The sequence below is a fragment of the Dipodomys ordii genome, unplaced genomic scaffold (assembly GCF_000151885.1).
Source record: "Dipodomys ordii isolate 6190 unplaced genomic scaffold, Dord_2.0 Scaffold25, whole genome shotgun sequence".
NCBI classification, from domain to species: domain Eukaryota; kingdom Metazoa; phylum Chordata; class Mammalia; order Rodentia; family Heteromyidae; genus Dipodomys; species Dipodomys ordii.
Window position 1 is genome coordinate 21,833,572 of NW_012267241.1, and position 16,680 is coordinate 21,850,251.

At 42.0% G+C, this 16,680-nt stretch overlaps 1 protein-coding gene across 1 annotated transcript in view; it reads right to left on the reverse strand.

Moving 5' to 3' along the window:
* Positions 1-8,941, reverse strand: part of Yes1 (YES proto-oncogene 1, Src family tyrosine kinase) — a 71,659-nt gene extending 62,718 nt beyond the window's left edge. Inside the window, exon 1 of the mRNA XM_013014936.1 lies at positions 8,776-8,941. The gene's annotated coding sequence lies outside the window, so the exon portion shown is untranslated. The remainder of the gene's footprint in view (positions 1-8,775) is intronic.
* Positions 8,942-16,680: the final 7,739 nt, after the last annotated feature.

Genomic DNA, 16,680 nt, shown 5'->3' on the forward strand with positions numbered 1-16,680 from the left:
CCTCAGCACCACATAAGCAAAAAGAAAAAAGCCAGAAGTGGCGCTGTGGCTCAAGTGGTAGAGCGCTAGCCTGGAGCTGAAGAGCTGAGGGACAGTTCCCAGGCCCAGAGTTCAGGCCCCACAACTGGACACCCCCCCAAAAAAAAAATATATATATATAATGGCCTCATAATTAGTCAATTCTATACAATGTGGATTCCTAGAGAGCAGCATCATGCTGCAAGCATCCTTCTAATATCAAAATTAGCATAGTTTTTGTCACATGATCATGTTAATAAATGTTCACTGAATGAATAACACTGTATTTGTTTGATGAAGTTCAGTACCAAATTAATGGTGAGTTCTTCATTTTAATCTTTACTTATTTGACATCTAATTTTACTGCACATAAATTCTAGCCAGAGCCAGGTGCTGGGGGCTCATGTCTGTAATCCTCGTTACTCAGGAGGCTGAGATCTGAGCATTTCAGTTTGAAGCCAGCCAAGGCAGAAAAGTCCCAGTGAGACTCTTAACTCGAATTAACCACTTAAAACCCAAAGTGACACTGTGGCTCAAGAGCTCAAACACAAAGAGGCTTAGGACAGCACCCAGACCCTGAGTTCAAGCCCAAAAACCGAAAAAAAAGTTTTTTTTTTCTAGCTGGGTGCCGGTGGTTCATGCCTGCAATCTTATCTATTCAGGAGGCTAAGATCTGAGGACTGGGGTTTGAAGCGAGCTTGGGCAGGAAAGTCAGTGAAAATCTTAGCTCGAATTAATCAGCAAAAAGCCAGAAGTGGAGCTGTAGCTCAAGTGGTAGAGCACCAGTCTTGAGTACAAAAGCCCAGAGTGCCCAGGCCCACACAGTTCAAGCCCCGACCAAAATCAAAGCCAAAGCCAAAACCAAAACCACCTAAAACTTAAATGAAGTCTTGAGTTTACTCCCCAGCACCAGAAAGGGGAGTAGGGTTATGACCCTATCCGGCCCAATTACCCCTTTCAAATGACATAAGAATTTTTCTGAATTGACCAAGGCTACATAGTTCCCTGTTGTCAAAAGCAAAATTAAAATTCTGTCTTCTACTATCTCATTCTTCTCTGCTCCTTTTCAAATGCCTGATTGCTCTTATTTTTAAAGTAGCCTTATCTTTAAAAAACTAATCACATATGTGTACTAATACAACCACTTTGGAAAGCAGTCTGGAGGTACCTCAGAAAGCTAAATATAGACCTCCCCTATGACCCAGCCATACCACTCCTACATCTACCCTGAACAACAGGAACCAGGATACAAGGACACATGCACCTCCATGTTCATTGCAGCACTGTTCACAACAGCCAAGATATGGAAACAACCCAAATGCCCCACTACTGATGAGTGGATCCAAAAACTGTGGTACCTACATACAAAGGAATATTATGCAGCCATTAGAAAGGACAAAATAATAGTATTTGCAAGGAAATGGGTGGAACTATAGCAAATGATTTTGAGTGAGGTAAGCCAAGAGCAAGAGACAAAAGGCATATGGTCTCCCTGATATGCAGATGTGAAAGCCAAAATGCAAGGAGATATGACAAAGTAAACAGGACTTGAGAAACAAAGGACTGCCACTCATTTTGTCATATTATCGCTAAATGACTCCATGTTCTTGACCACATAAGGTGTGTGTGTGTATATATTTATATATATGTACTTATGTACATATATATATGTGTGTGTGTGTGTGCGCGCGCGCAACAGAGGGAAGCTAGGAGGAGGACACAGAATCAGCTGGAAACAGGAAAACATACAACAGAAAGGCTCATCAGCTGCACTGGACATAGATGAAAATGAACTAAGCAACCCAAAGACAGCGATGGGAAGGGAGAAATGAGAGGGAAAGAGGGAACAGCTTATACTAAGCAAAAGGAAAGAAATGTAACTATCACCTGATGTGGGAGAAATAATTGTATTGTCAAAGCTCATAGAATTCACAAACTTTATAGACCATGATAATGACAATTTGCCTTGTGAAGGTTAAAATGTGTTTGTGACTTTAACGAAGTATCACTATTCCACAATACTGTGAAATATGTGAAATTTATGTAATCACTTAATCTCAATAAAAAAAGACGAATCACATTAGGACAAAAGTAGAAAACAGTAAACTTGGTATGGAACAATTTTAAGTATTTACTTATATACAATAACTACCAATTTTCTCCACTTAACTCCAAAGTCTACTTAATGCTAAGTAACTGGAAGACAAAAGCCATCAGAAAGTGAGTAGCCTTTGTAGTCAGCTTGAAAAACCTAGAGTCTATGTATTGTTTGGAACAGAGACTGAAAACCAGATAATCCTGAAGTTTCAGTGGTCTGAAACTTCTGCAGACTTCCTGTCTGCACTCTTCCCCGAGTAACCCAGATAATGGGTCTGATGAACTATGCATTCCTTCACATGCATTACAGCAAGAAAATGAGACCTTCTTCTTTTTGTCCTACACAGATACAAACATTGTTATAAGATTGTCACTATTAACCTAAAATATTATCAAATCTATTTCAGAAAATGTACAGTATTTTTTCTGGAACTTAAGTTTCTATATTCACCAAAATAGTAAAACGTACTCCTTTAAAATAAACTTTCCAGGCTGGGAAGGTGGCTCAGTGATAAAGTGCTTGCCTTGCATGAATGGGGTCCTGGGTTCAATTCCTCAGCACCACATAAGCAGAAAAAGCCAGAAGTGGTGCTGTGGATCAAATGGTAGGGTGCTAGCCTTGAGCTGAGCTGAGGATAGAGCCCAGGCCCAACCAACCCTCCCCCCCCAAAAAAAAGTAAAATAAACTTTCCTAGATTAGTTTAAATTCAAGTTTAAATTCAACTAGTTTAAATTCAATTAACACACTGAGACTTTATGTTAGAAATATAAAAATGATCTTTATTTCACATCTGCAAGACTTTTTTAAACTGTTATAAAATCATCTTCTATAACAAAACTTTGTGAGTAAAAACAGTTTAAGAATTTAATTTTAATCTATGAGAAAGCACTAAGCTTGTTTTTATTAAATTTTAGGAAAGAAATATTAATTGTTGCATGTAAAAAAAGTCTGTAGCTATAAAAGCCTTATAACTATACACAGAACCACATTCCTATATATAATTCAAAATTTACTTAAGTCTTTATTGTGCTAGGGGCTATTCTCAAGTATTAATATGCAACAGCTCCTTGCCACAGTGCAACTGTATTAAGAATGACAATCATGGAAAGAAATAATTGCAGGAAGAATGTGCTTTGTCATAGGAATTGGAGAAGGAATTTCATCATCTCACTAGGATCTTACCAAGTATGTGGGCCCAATATGTACTTGATAATACTCAATTTTATAGTCTTTTTATACCTCTTCCTTCCTTCCTTCCTGTTATGAGTTTTGAGCACTCTCTAGACCCCATTCTAAATTAGCCAAACTCTAAACCCACCAAGTATAGCCAGGATGAGCAAAGGGAACTTTCCCTCAATTTTCAGAGACAGAGGTAAAAGACAGCATACATGCTACTGCTATTTGCTTGGCATGTTTATGAACTGAACATGCAGCATTTCGGAAGCAGCAAAATTTGCCCATGGCACCTTCTAGTCTGGGGATTGCCATATATAGCTAATAATGTGCTTTGTTTGTTTGTTTTGTTTCTGAGACAAGGGCTTGATATATTGCCCAGGCTGGCCTTGAACAATACTCCAGCCTCAGCTTCCTCTTCAGTATGTGGGATTATAGGCATGCCACTATTAAGCTACTATCTACATTTGTTGATATTCATCTTTTCAAACACAAGAAATAAGAAAAGAAAAAAAAAGGAAAAAGTTTAGGATTTCTAGTTGAAAAATTCAGGCAACAGGGATAAGTTATGCTGTATGTACTGATTCTAGAAATATCAAGTCTCTTGGGGGTCTTTCTGTGATAAAGTAGGAAGTCCAAAGAAATTCCTTATTAGCAATTCTGACACTCTCCAAAGAGTAACAGCTGTTTTTGTTAAGAATCCCAGCTTAGAATGTCCTTGTCTAGTTACTGTTTTGGATCTACACTCTATTTTATATTAATACAGTCACACTTGATTTCTTTGGTCAATATCTGAATTACTTCACTTTTTTTTAAGGCTTTTTAGTATGCTTATGTATAATTTTAGTTAAATATTTTTCCATTTAAATTTCATGTAGACACCCATAGTTTGTGTTTAAAACTATTACACACACACCCCAAAAAAATCCCAGCTTAGGACTGGGATGTAGCTCAATGGCAAAGTGCTCTAGCAAGTGTACCATCCTGGGTTGATCCCCAGTACCAAAAAAAAATACAGCTAAAAAGTTTTTTAAAAAAAGAATCCCAGCCAGGTGCCGATGCCTCCCGCCTGTAATCCTAGCTACTCAGACGGCTGAGATCTGAGGACTGTGGTTCAAAGCCAGCCTGGACGGGAAAGTCCGTGAAACTCTTAATCTCTAATAAATCACTTGAAAACCGGATGTGGCGCAGTGGCTCCAGAGGTAGAGCACTCGCCTTGAGCTGAAGAGCGCAGGGACAGTGCCCAGGCCCAGTGTTCAAGCTCCATGACCGACAAAAAAAAAAAAAGAATCCCAGCTTAAAGTAGAATGAAATAAATGGTATAGGCTTTAGGGAACCTTTAGTGTCATATCTGACTGTACACTCAAACAGGAAACAGAAGGGCAGTGTTACCTGGGGCTGGGAAGAAGTTGAAACACTGAGGCTTGTAATTCAGCCCACCCGCAACTCAGTACATTATGCTGAAACTACAGGATTCTCCATCTTCCACAGAGTGGCCTTCAAGATCTTAAAGGCAAACCCAATTCAAACTAGGATATATTGCCATCAAGTCTGCCAGCTTCAAGACAACAGTAGTACTGCTGCCGCCAGCAATCCTCTGGCATACAGACATGTTAAAATGATATTGGCAGCAATGCTAGCTCTTTTCTCTCACTCTCTGCTGTTACTATAGCTCCTTTTGCTAAATCTGCCTCTGAGTTTAGACAGGAGCTCGATGGTTCATAATCACCCAGCAGCTGCGGCTGAGCAATACTCAGACTAATTGTGGCAGTGGAGCAGCTGAGAGGAAGAAAAGAGATAATATACACTCTACGTAGCCATACACAAACTGCTACACACACTACTGGTAATATGAACAGATTATTTCCTTTAAAGAAAAGCAGTTATACATTGGTAGAGGACATTTATTTATATTAAAACCTGTTTAAACATGAACTGAAGGTGACCTATACCATGAACAATGGAAAATCTTACTAAAACTTCCTGTAAATATATACACAACCAAGCTGGCTCCACAAACACCACCTTTACAACATGACAAAGTTCCTGTGATATAAGAATTTGGCACAGATATGATCTCTTCTTCAGTGCTCCCTCACAACAATGCAAAGCAGTAACAAACATCAACAGCTAAAGCAGAAGCCATTACACAAAACAAGAAAAGTAACATACTCTTAACATCATACTGTCATTTCTTCCTTCTGAAACAAAACCATTGAAGAAAGATGTGTATTTTCCTTGAGCTGATGAACATTTTCATAAAATTTAAGTATTGACAACATTTTTCACAGAATTTCATGATAACCTTAAGAATGTCAAGTCTAAGGCTGAATTTATTAATTTAAAAGCATTCTGCTCTAGAAAACTGAAAATAGATAAAAGTAAAAAATTACTCCTCTGATGTCAAAAAGCTGTGTTGATACATTACCTAATTTTCTGAAAAAGAGTATTTGGTAATACAATGGTATCTATTCATTTAAAAATGTATTTTGATTATTTTTCACTTACAACATTTAAAATGAGTAAAACCTAGTGTCTTCTCTCAAAATAGTCAAATAATTAGCATCCTAAAAGAACCCAGAACTTTATTGCAAATATCTTTCTGAAATTCTCTAATTATTGTCAATGTAGTTATATGCACTGATATATGAAAATTAGGATTTAATACATCTAATCCTAATGGCAAAGTAGAGCCCAGTCAATGTTCTAAAGCCAATCACCAAACACTAAATTCTTGATCCAAGAATCTCATGTGGAGGGGGGGGGGGAAGGAGGGAAGATGGGAAAGGATGGGAAGGGGAAACAAAGGAGGAGGCAATAATGCTTGATAAGAAATGCACTCATTACCTTGCCCATGTAATTGTAACCCTTCTGTACGGTATTTTCACAATAAAAAAAAAAGAATCTCATATACATTACACATAACATTCTTTAAAGAAAAATTTCACATAAAAGAAAACTCATATACAGGAAATCACACATAAGAGATATTCAACATACACTAAGGCCAAATCCACTGGATCACAAGTAGGTTAAAAAACAAATGGGGAGAGGGGCCTGCCTGCTACCACTTTCAGAAGCAAGGTAGCAATCACAGCCTTCTCCCTCCAACCATATCTTTTAATGAAATCACTTCCCTGCAGATTTTTTTTTCTTAATATAGTCTTACCACCTAAGTTTGTATTCTTTGACATCAAATCTTAACAAAGCTTTTCAAAATTTTTGACTAGGCTTCTTTCTTAATGAGACTAATAAGAGATGTCCACTGAAATGACTCCTAGATTGAACTAAATATATTTGTTGTGTTTTGTTTGTGTGTGTGTGTGTGCACGTGCGTGCTAGAGCTTGAACTCAGGGCGTCAAGGTCTCACTTAACTTTTTCACTCAGAACTGGTGTTCTACCTCTTGTTCTATCTCCGCTTCTTGTTTTTTGCTGATTAGTTGGAGATAAGAGTCCCACAGACTGTCCTGCCTAGGCTGGCTTTGAGCAGTGATCCTCAGATCTCATCCTTCTGAGTAGCTGTAGCACAGGCTTGTGCCACCAGTGCCCAACTTATGTATTTTAAGCAAAAATTACTCATATAAAAATATGTACAGCTTAAAAATCCATGCAAATGGACCATGAATAAACAAGTTAGGTTGGTAGTATTTCATTCATATCAGGTCACTGCTATTTCTTTAGTATAGTTATTCTTTTACCACTACATACAATAAAATACAATTTTATTTGCGTAAACTGATTTTTTTCAGTTCAGAATTTCCTGAACTAGGCATTTTTTCCCAACAATGTATTAATATTATATATACTTTGACCATAAGACAAATTCCACCTATCCCAGGAAGGTAGATTAAAGCTGTAATTTCATTTCGGTGGAACTGAAAGGAGTCAATTTTGTGGTTTATGAAGTCAGCAAAACTAACTGGAAAATTAAAGTTATTATAACATTATGGTAGTTACTGCTAAGTACATATTTTAAGAGGCCTTTTATCTTTTATCCTGGAAACATGTATATGAACAGTCTTGTATTTAAGATTTCGACCAAAAGCAATTGGTTGGGTTTTTTCTTTCAAATTCAGGACCCTCTGTGTCAACAAGCATGTAAATTCTTCAGAGGTTCAAGAGCGACTAAAAATTCAGATACAACTCAATGTAGATATGGCAGGGTTCTCACATATTTTAAGAAAAAAAATAGGCCTTGGTGAAACATAACTTTGTCTCAGAGTATAATGTATTAATACATGTGATGAACAGAAGAGCCATGACATTCCTTTATTATCTATCCATTCAAAATGTTTCCTGTCTGCTGTGTGCTAAGCACTGTGTTGGTTGATATACTAGATTTAATACGTATTTTGCCGTGAATGCAGTCACATACCCACATTTAGCAATATTTTCCTAAGTGTGTAATTTAGCTTTAGGAAGTTAACAGAATAAACACTTTTAGCACAACAATGCATGTACATACTACCACAGCACACATCCTACCCAGGAGAAAACCCCCATGAGAGGACATACAAAATAAATGGCATGGAGGGAAGGCTTTAGAGCTACTAGAAGACGTCTCATTTATTTAACGGCTTATAAGTGATCAGACTGTCTGTTATTGCATGACTGGTTCCATGAATTTTGCAGAAAATAACCAAGGCTGAACTACGCCGCATCCCACTCACAAAACAAAAACTAAAGCCATCCCTCCAACCAGACACGATTTTCCAAGAGCTTCTTAAAACTCTGCCTTCTGCCCCATAAAGCACAAGCTGGAAGCAATTACCAAGAAAACACACACACACACACACACACACACACACGAGTTTTAAAACCAAATTTCCTTGAACACATGTAGACAGAAACCGAATCCAAGGGGAGGTGGAGCAGCCGGTACCGAACAAGTGGCCGCGGAAGGGTGGATCTCCCCACCCCCAGGCAAAACAAAGGAAAACTTTTAAACATGTTGCGGTTTTCAATCAAACCCGGGGCTGCCCCGAGCTCCCCCGCTCGCCCCCGCGCCCTCGTCCTCCCAAGCCCGGTACCGTGGCCACCGGAGTCCGGCGGCCCGCGGACCTCCGTCCTCTCTACGGGCGGAAAGGAGCCGCTCCCCTCGACCCCCCGCTCGGGATCGGGGACCAAAAATTAAGGCTAGCCCCCCCCCCGACACACACACACTCACACACACACCCCTCGTCGGGGGTGGGGTGGGCACACGAAGCCCCGAAGGACACGGCGCGAGCCCGCAGGCGGACTCGGGCGGGGACCGGGAAGCCGAGCTGGGGCGGGGACCACGGCAGGGGCGAGCAGGTAACGCGGACAGAGGCGACACGCCCGCCGGGCCGGGGGAGGGGAGAAGTTTCTCCCCAACTTCCCGACTCGGAGCCAGCGAGGAGAGACGGTCGCGGAGTCGTCTTCCCGGTGCCCGGCGCCGGGGCCTAGCGCAGCCGGGAGCGGGGTCGGCGGTCCCCGCCCGCGGGGCCGCGCCCGGGGTCCTTACCTGCCCTCCGGCCGCGCTCGCATGGGTCGCAGTGGCCGCGCCTCCGGCGGGGACGGAGAGGGGGCGGCGGGCGGAGGAGACGCCCGCGAGGCCCTCCTGCTCTCCCTCCTCCACCTCGTCCACCTCCTCGGCGCTGGGCGCGGGGCGTGGGGCGAGGGGCGGCGGGCGGCAGGGAAGACTGCGGAGCCGGCCCGGGACGCCTTCCTTCAGGAGGAGGGAATTCCCGGGTTCCCCCACCCCGCAGCTCCAAGCCCCGCCCCTCCCACAGGCCACGCCCCCTGCGCCCTCCGCGAGGGCGGGGCGGGGGCGACGCGAGCGAGGGCGGGGCGGGGGCTGCGGCTACCTGCGCGGGACGCCCGCTCACCGGAACTCATGCGGCGCGCGCGCGCGCCTCCAGCGCCTTCCGGCTTCGGCAGCTTGGCGCTTCCCGCCGCTCCGCGCGCCCTTCTGGCTCTTCTGCGCTCCGGGGTGGGGTGGGGGGGAGGTCGGCTGCGAGGCGGTGTCACTCGTGCCGACCCAACATGGCGGCAGGGTCCGGGGCGTACTCCCGAGGCGGCGCCGGCTGTGGGGGCGTGGGAGCGTGTGTGGTGGGGGAGGCGCCTCTCAGCCCGCGAGCGCCGCGGCGGGAGAGTGGGGCGCGCGGCTCCCGCCGCCCGGGGCGCTGCGCTCCTCCGCCGTCCAGGGCTCGGGGCTTCGGGTGTCCGGGGGATTTGGGGTGCTGGCTCTCGGAGCGCTCTGCTTCCGCGCCCTTTGTCGCCCGTCGGTGGTTGTCAGCTCGCGGCGCCGGGGCCGGGGAGGCGGCGCCCACGGCCGCCTCACCACCCTGGTCGCCGTCCAGAAGCGCTGGAGTCTGGCCTCCTTCCGAGGCCGGGATCCTGTCCCTGCCCCGGGAGCTTCCTGTTGACTTGTGGGTCGAACCAGCCTTGCCGGGAGGGAGGGGAGCTGAAGCGCAGTTCTGTTGGCAGCCCTCCCAGGAGTGGTGGCTTTGACTTGTCTTGGCCACCGGGTAGTCATGGAGGATCCTGGCTCTCTTCCAGGGAGGCAACTGGGGCTTGACAGCTGTGGGGGCCCCAAAGTAGAGCAGCCCGAACTAGAATGGTGGTCCACTGGATCCTGTGCACCTCTCCTGTTTTCCATGCCGAAAAAGGGAGGGTACAAGAGAATGGGGGTAAAGGAGGGGGGTGTGGAGATGTTCTGACCCTTGCGGTTGTGCTAAAGTTAACTTCTGCTTTGTCACACTCTGAGTCCCCCCCCCCCGCTTCTCCCCTCACTTTTTATTTCCTGTTTGGTGGGGTTATCGGAGTATTCATGTGGGATTGTTGGTTTCCTTTGTGGGTTTTAGTGAAATTCAGAGTCATCTTCAACAAACAAGCTATGACACAATCATCTGTCAGTATTCTGGTATTCTAGGAATTTGAGAAAATACACAGAAGGGTTCAGAGAAAAATGTTTCTTCAGTTGATTAAATGAACTCAAAGTCCCCTATAGGCTTCCATGTTAACAAAAACACGCACGTGACACAGAATGAGCTTTATTTTGCCATGGGTATCTTGAATTCTGAAATTTTAGGGGGCTTATATCCATATGAAAAGTCCTTGTGGTTTCTGAACTGCTAAGTAAAATAAATATTTTTATTTTCCTAAATTCTAGTAAAATAATTTATCCCAATTTGTTCTCTTTGTAGTTCTGGTGGTTTTGTTTTTTGTTTTAATTGGTACAAATGCTGGGGCTACAAATGCTGGGACTTGAACTCGAAGCCTCCAGCTCTCTCCGCATTTGTGGTCTACCACTTGAGCCTTATTAGAAGCCCCAGTTTTTCTGGTGAATTGAAGGTCAGAGTCTGCAGGTTTGTCTTCATCAGGCTGACTTGGAACAGAGATGTTTGCATCTTAGCCTTCTGAGTAGTTAAGATTATAGGTGTGAGTCACTGGTACCTGGCTATGAAGACTTAAAGTTGAGAAAGTCTCAGAAAGCTCACAAGTTATACCTTATACTGCCTTGTTGAATTTACTTTTCTTCATTTTTTTTTCCATTCGGTTGTTGTTTTTTGGTATGTGAATATATGTGTGTGTGCCAATCCTGGGATTTGAACTCAGGCCCTGGGTGCTAACCTTCAGCTCTCTTGCTCAAGGCTAGCCCTCTAACACTTGAGCCACAGCTCCACTTCTGGCTATTTGATGGTAACTTGGAGATAAGAGCCTCATGGACTTTCTTGACTCGTTTTACTTCCAATCATGAGCCCCAGATCTCAACCTCTTGAGTAGCTAGGATTACAGGCATGAGCCACTGGCTTCCTGCTCTCATGGTTATTCTTAATCTTTTTTTTTTATTATTACATCAGTCCCTGACCTTTTTTTTTTGGACTATTTAATATCAAATACTGAGTTTTGGTCTGTAAATAACCTGATAAGTTTTCAACCTTATATTTAATAACTCATTTATCTCCAAAGATATTTAAAATTTTTAAATAAGAAAACAAAATCTAGGAAGTCTCATTGATATAATAAAAATTATTGACTAGTGTCTGTGGCTTATGAGGAGGCTGAGAGCTGAGGATTGTGGTTCAAAGCCAGCCCCAGGAAGAAAGTCTATAAGACTCTCATTTCCAATTAAGCACCAAAGGGCTGGGAAGGTGGCTCAGTGGTAGAGTGCTTGCCTTACATGCCTGAGGCCCTGGGTTCGATTCCTTAGCACCACATAAGCAAAAAGAAAAAAAGCCAGAAGTGGTGCTGTGGCTCAAGAGGTAGAGTGCTAGCCTTGAGCTGAAGAGCTGAGGGACAGCGCCCAGGCCCAGAGTTCAGGCCCCAGAACCAGACCCAAAAACAAACAAACCAATTAAGCACCAGAAAAGCCAGAAGTAGAACTGTGGCCCAAGTGGTAGAGCACTAGTCTTGAGAAAAACAAAAACAAAAAAACTCAGGGATAGTGCCAAGGCCCTGAATTCAAGCCCCAAGACTGACAGAAAAAAAAAATTAAATTGAAAATCCCTTTATTGTGAAATGAACAAGTGACTGCTGTGTCTGTTTCTCTGCTGTGCAATAAGAGGTCTGGACTCTATATTAAGAGCATTGATAAGGGATCTGTCCTGAAACCCCTATGAAAGTTGGCCTGAAAGACAAAACCAAACAAGAAGGCTAGGATAAAGTTAAACAGTTTATTTATGTTAGGTCCTTACAAAGAGATGCTTTCATTTGTTAGTGCTTAAATTATTTGGCAAGAGCTTTGAAGGACTGGGTGGAAGTTGAGCTGATGTCCATTTATAATCACCCTTGAACCTCGGATTCTTCTAGGAAATGTTTTGTTTAGGATAAACTTCCACTTGCTGTCAATGAGTGAATCACTGCTGCTCTTTCTTTCCTGAGGCTGAGATAGTGATTTTTCTCTTCCTGGTCCCCCTGCTGCCTCACACAAGGTTGCTTCTTATCAATTATTCCAACCATCAAGCCTGTCAAACTACCTTTCACCCTGGTTTTGCCACCCCTGAGTCCAATTAGACAAAGATAAGGAACCTTCCAAAGTTTGAAAGATTAGGCAAAGAAAAGTATTTCTTGAGTGTTAGGCTCATAATTCTAAGCTCAATGAAGCAGTGCACTAACTCACCAATTTCTTGACATTGCTTTGAGGACTGGGGCTCACAGGTTACAGTTTTTACTACCTGTCCTCTCAGTGAGGCAAAGGCCATCTAAGAGAACCACATTAATTATAAGGATGTATCCTGCAGTGGATAGAAGTCACAACTGGCAATCTTACATGAGCTTCAGTAAATATACTGCGTCTTACTGTCTTTGGTTGCTTTCTCTAGTTTTTTAACTTTTTGACTTCTACAACTTTTTGGGGTTTTTTGTTTTTTTTTTTTTTGTTTTTTGGTCCAGTTGTGGGGCCTGAACTCTGAGCCTGGGCGCTGTCCCTCAGCTCTTCAGCTCAAGGCTAGCGCTCTACCACTTAAGCCACAGCGCCACTTCCGGCTTTTTTCTTTTTACTTATGTGGTGCTGAGGAATCGAGCCCAGGGCCTCAGGCATGCAAGGCAAGCGCTCTACCACTGAGCCACCTTCCCAGCCCGACTTCTACAACTTTTGAGCTGCATTTTGTGCTTGCTCTCCCTCATTTGTTTCTAGCAATCTAATCTTTGCTTTGGCATCTGCTTTGCTCATCTCTTGGCTTATTCTCTGATTGCAGTTCTTTCTGGTTCGCTTGCAGTTTGACCTGTCTTTTTATCCCCCCTCAGTTGTGGGGCTTGAATCAGGGCCTGGGCTCTGTCCTGGAGCTTTTTCCCTCAAAGCTAGTGCAATACCACTTTGAGCCACAGCACCACTTCTGGTTTCAGCCTCCTGAGTAGCTAGGATTACAGGCATGAGCCACAGGTCCTGGCTGGACCGCAATTCCAACAACAGTGTGTGGTATGCATTTTGTCTTTTCCTACTAGGTAAACTTAAACCAGCTTCAAACTTCCATAGTCCTAGTAGCATTTTTGTTCTCTAGTAGCATTTTAAAGCTAGACGGACACTTAAAGTCCTGCCAAAGGCACTGTGCCAAGCAAAATACGTCAATAGATGAGATGCCCCTAAAAAGGGCTTGTCTTCATCCAATTTATGTAACCTACTTTTCTGAGAATCCTCTACTAACAGCTAGAATATAAGCCTGTGATCTGAACACCTGAGTGACTAATACCAAGCTGTAACCTGGAATTTGAAGGTGTTTGGTTGGTTGCAGATAGGTTTAATTTGTAAGGCCTTGCCATGAACACAGGATTGGCTGAAATATGTTGTGTGGCCTGGGCTGGCCTAGAACACTCCATTTTTTTTCTGCCTCAACTTCTGGATTACAGGTAAATCTTGAGGGAATGATGCAAAGGTGTCTTGTGTTACTTCTGGTGGCTGTGGTGGCTGTGGTAGAGTCGAGAGTCTAGTGGCAGAAGGTGAACACCAATGGCAGGAGCATCTAGTGGTAGTAGCGCCCAGTGCCAATGACACCTGCATTGTAAACATTCCATCCCCATGGTAGGATCTAGACTCAGCCTTACTTTCCTTGATTACTGTCCAAGCCTGCTCCTCTAATCCTCCTGTTGATTGCCTGAACTTTTTCCAATGAAATTATCTTCTGCTTAAATAAGAACCATTTCTTTCTTTGCAAATAAGAACCACAACTTAGTTTCTGCTACTTATATGGCTGACAATCGATTGAGGTACTGTAAGAGGACACTTGTGCCATGTGCACAAAACAAGAGTGGGCCATGATGAGGAACTAGTTTTCATAAAGAAAGATGAAACAGACACACAGCTATGGGTGATTATGTTTGGTAAAATCTCAAAGCTGAGACTGAACTCTGGTGAGATAATGAACCCAGAAGAGAGCTGACAAGTCACGCCGTCCTCCTGCCTACTTGTGGCAGTAATGGCTCTTAGAGCATGGCATAGTGCATTCTTCAAGAGCATTAGCTCCATCTTCAGGATGTCTCAACAAAATTCAAGCAGTGCACCCCAACACTGGAGTTAAAATATGTTGGAAACTATTTGGCATATTTGTGCTATAGGCTGGCAATTTCCTCCCAGAACCTTTATTTGCAGTTCCTAAAGCCATCACCAAGTGTTTGTCGTATACTGTTCTGATATATTAATCTGGTATGTAGTCCTAATGTCAGTGTCTCTGGCATTTAAACAAACTAAAATGGCTAAAATTTAACGCAATAAAATTGCTACCAGCTTGCTACTTACTGGAAATATTTGCAAATTGGTTATGAAAAGTAGAATATAATTTTGCTTAAAGGCAAGAAATTGAAGTTAGAATGTTTACCTCCATTACCTTTAGAAAGGAAAATATAATCAAGCTCTTGAAAGACACCATATCATGAAGCATAAAAAGACTGATGTTAAGACACTTCTAATTATTAGATGTTCTGCAAAGTGATACTATGGCCAGGCTTTAAAAATAAACATTTGGGATAAATCCATGTAAACCTTGTTTTAATCTTGTTTTATTAGTTAAACCTACTTTTGGCATTTTTTACTGTTTAGATCATTGTTTTTCATCTAAAATCTTAAATCTGATTCACTAGATCTTATTATTCCATGCAAACTACAGCAAAGATTTTGTAGCCATACAGTATTTATTCTTCAATTTGTCTATGAGAGGGCTTTTGTTACTTGATACTATTTTTTCTACATTATAAGAGAACCACATATACAATAAATATTTAACATCAGGATCATGTTTTGGTGAAATGTGTTTTAGTTCACGTCAATGACTGAATCTTGTCAGATACACAATACAGATATTAGAATTAAAACAGCAATGGCAAAGAAAGCAATGATTGTCTTTTATTAAGCCCTGATCATATGCCATATGCTTTATCTACATCATTCATTAACTCTTCATAATTACCCTGGAGGCTGGTAGTAGTGTCTCTACAGATAAGAACCCTTAGACTCACTACAATAAGAAAAGATGTTACAAAATATGTTCTGCTGAGAGCAAAAAAACTACTTTTCCCTGTTCTGATAAATTATTTTTTAATGTTATTTCAATGACTATGTTAAACAGTAATATTATTCTTCCAAATTCTAAAATAAACAAAATGGGTAAACTGCCACTATAATTCGACATGCATAACTAAGACAGGGTGTGGTAGCAGATGCCTGTAATCCCAACACTCAGAAATTGGAGGTAGGAGGATCTGGAGTTGGATAACATCTTTGAGTACATAATGAATTCCAGGCCAGTCTGAGCTAAGAGCCACAGCTCTAATTTTTTTTTGTTTGTTTAATGCACAAACTAAGGAATGTGAGGTTTTAGCTGGGCACTGGTGGTTCATGCCTATAATCCTAGCTACTCAGGAGGCTGAGATCTAAGGATTGTGATTCAAAGCCAGCCCAGACAGGAAAGCCCATGAGACTTTTATTTCCAATAAACTATTCAGAAAAAGCTGGAAGAGATGCTGTGGCTCAAGAGGTAGAGCGCTAGCCTTGAATACAAAGACAGTGCCCAGGCCTGAGTTCAAGCCCCAGGCCCAGAAAAAAAAGAAAAAGAAAAGGAAATGTGAGGTTGTATAAACTGAGAAAATTCTTTGTGTAACAATCTTATATCTTAGGAAAAATGTAGATAAATAAGATAGCTAAAAGAGTCAATTCAGAAAGAATAGCATGTATTAAGTATGGTATTGTGGAGCCTACCAATTTCCTTTGATACTTCCTAAAGCAGAGCCAAATATCTGATAAATGACTGGATGTACAAAAAAAAAAGCAAAATACCTGTGTTAAGGCTTACATTTTAACCTGTGAATCTTGGTAACTAACCCTTCCATGACAAATTATCATTCAGACTAAATGATAAAGGCGTAGAGTTAATGCTATCTCAACAGGATGTAAAGGTTTTTACATTTGTAAAAATCATTTATTCATGAAATATTTGTGTTTCCTGCTAAATTCTCTATATATTGATCTATGTTATGTTAAAAGTGATCTAGTGACCTTACAAACTTAGTGAAACAAGATAACTAGTGGAATGAGTAATGTAAATATTAGTAGAATCACAATAGAAGGAGTGTAAAATTAGTAGAATTTCAAAGACTATTTATATTCTTTATTTCTAGAGGAAGGTTTGTTTGTTTTTGTCTGTCTTGGCACTTGAACTCAAGGCCTGGGCACTGTTGCTGTGCTTTTTTGCTCAAGGATACCACTTTAAGCCAGAGCTCCACTTCTGGTTTTTGAGTGGTTAGTTGGAGATAAGATTCTCATAGACTTGACTGCTCCTGCTAACTTTGAATCATGATCCTCAGATCTCAGCTTCCTGAATAGCTAGGATTACAGGCGTGAACTTGGCAGAAAATTTTATTAGAGATGAGATAGTTTATGCCTAACTTGATTTTTTCTTATTTTTTTAATTAAAATTGCTACCCTCTAATAGTGCAT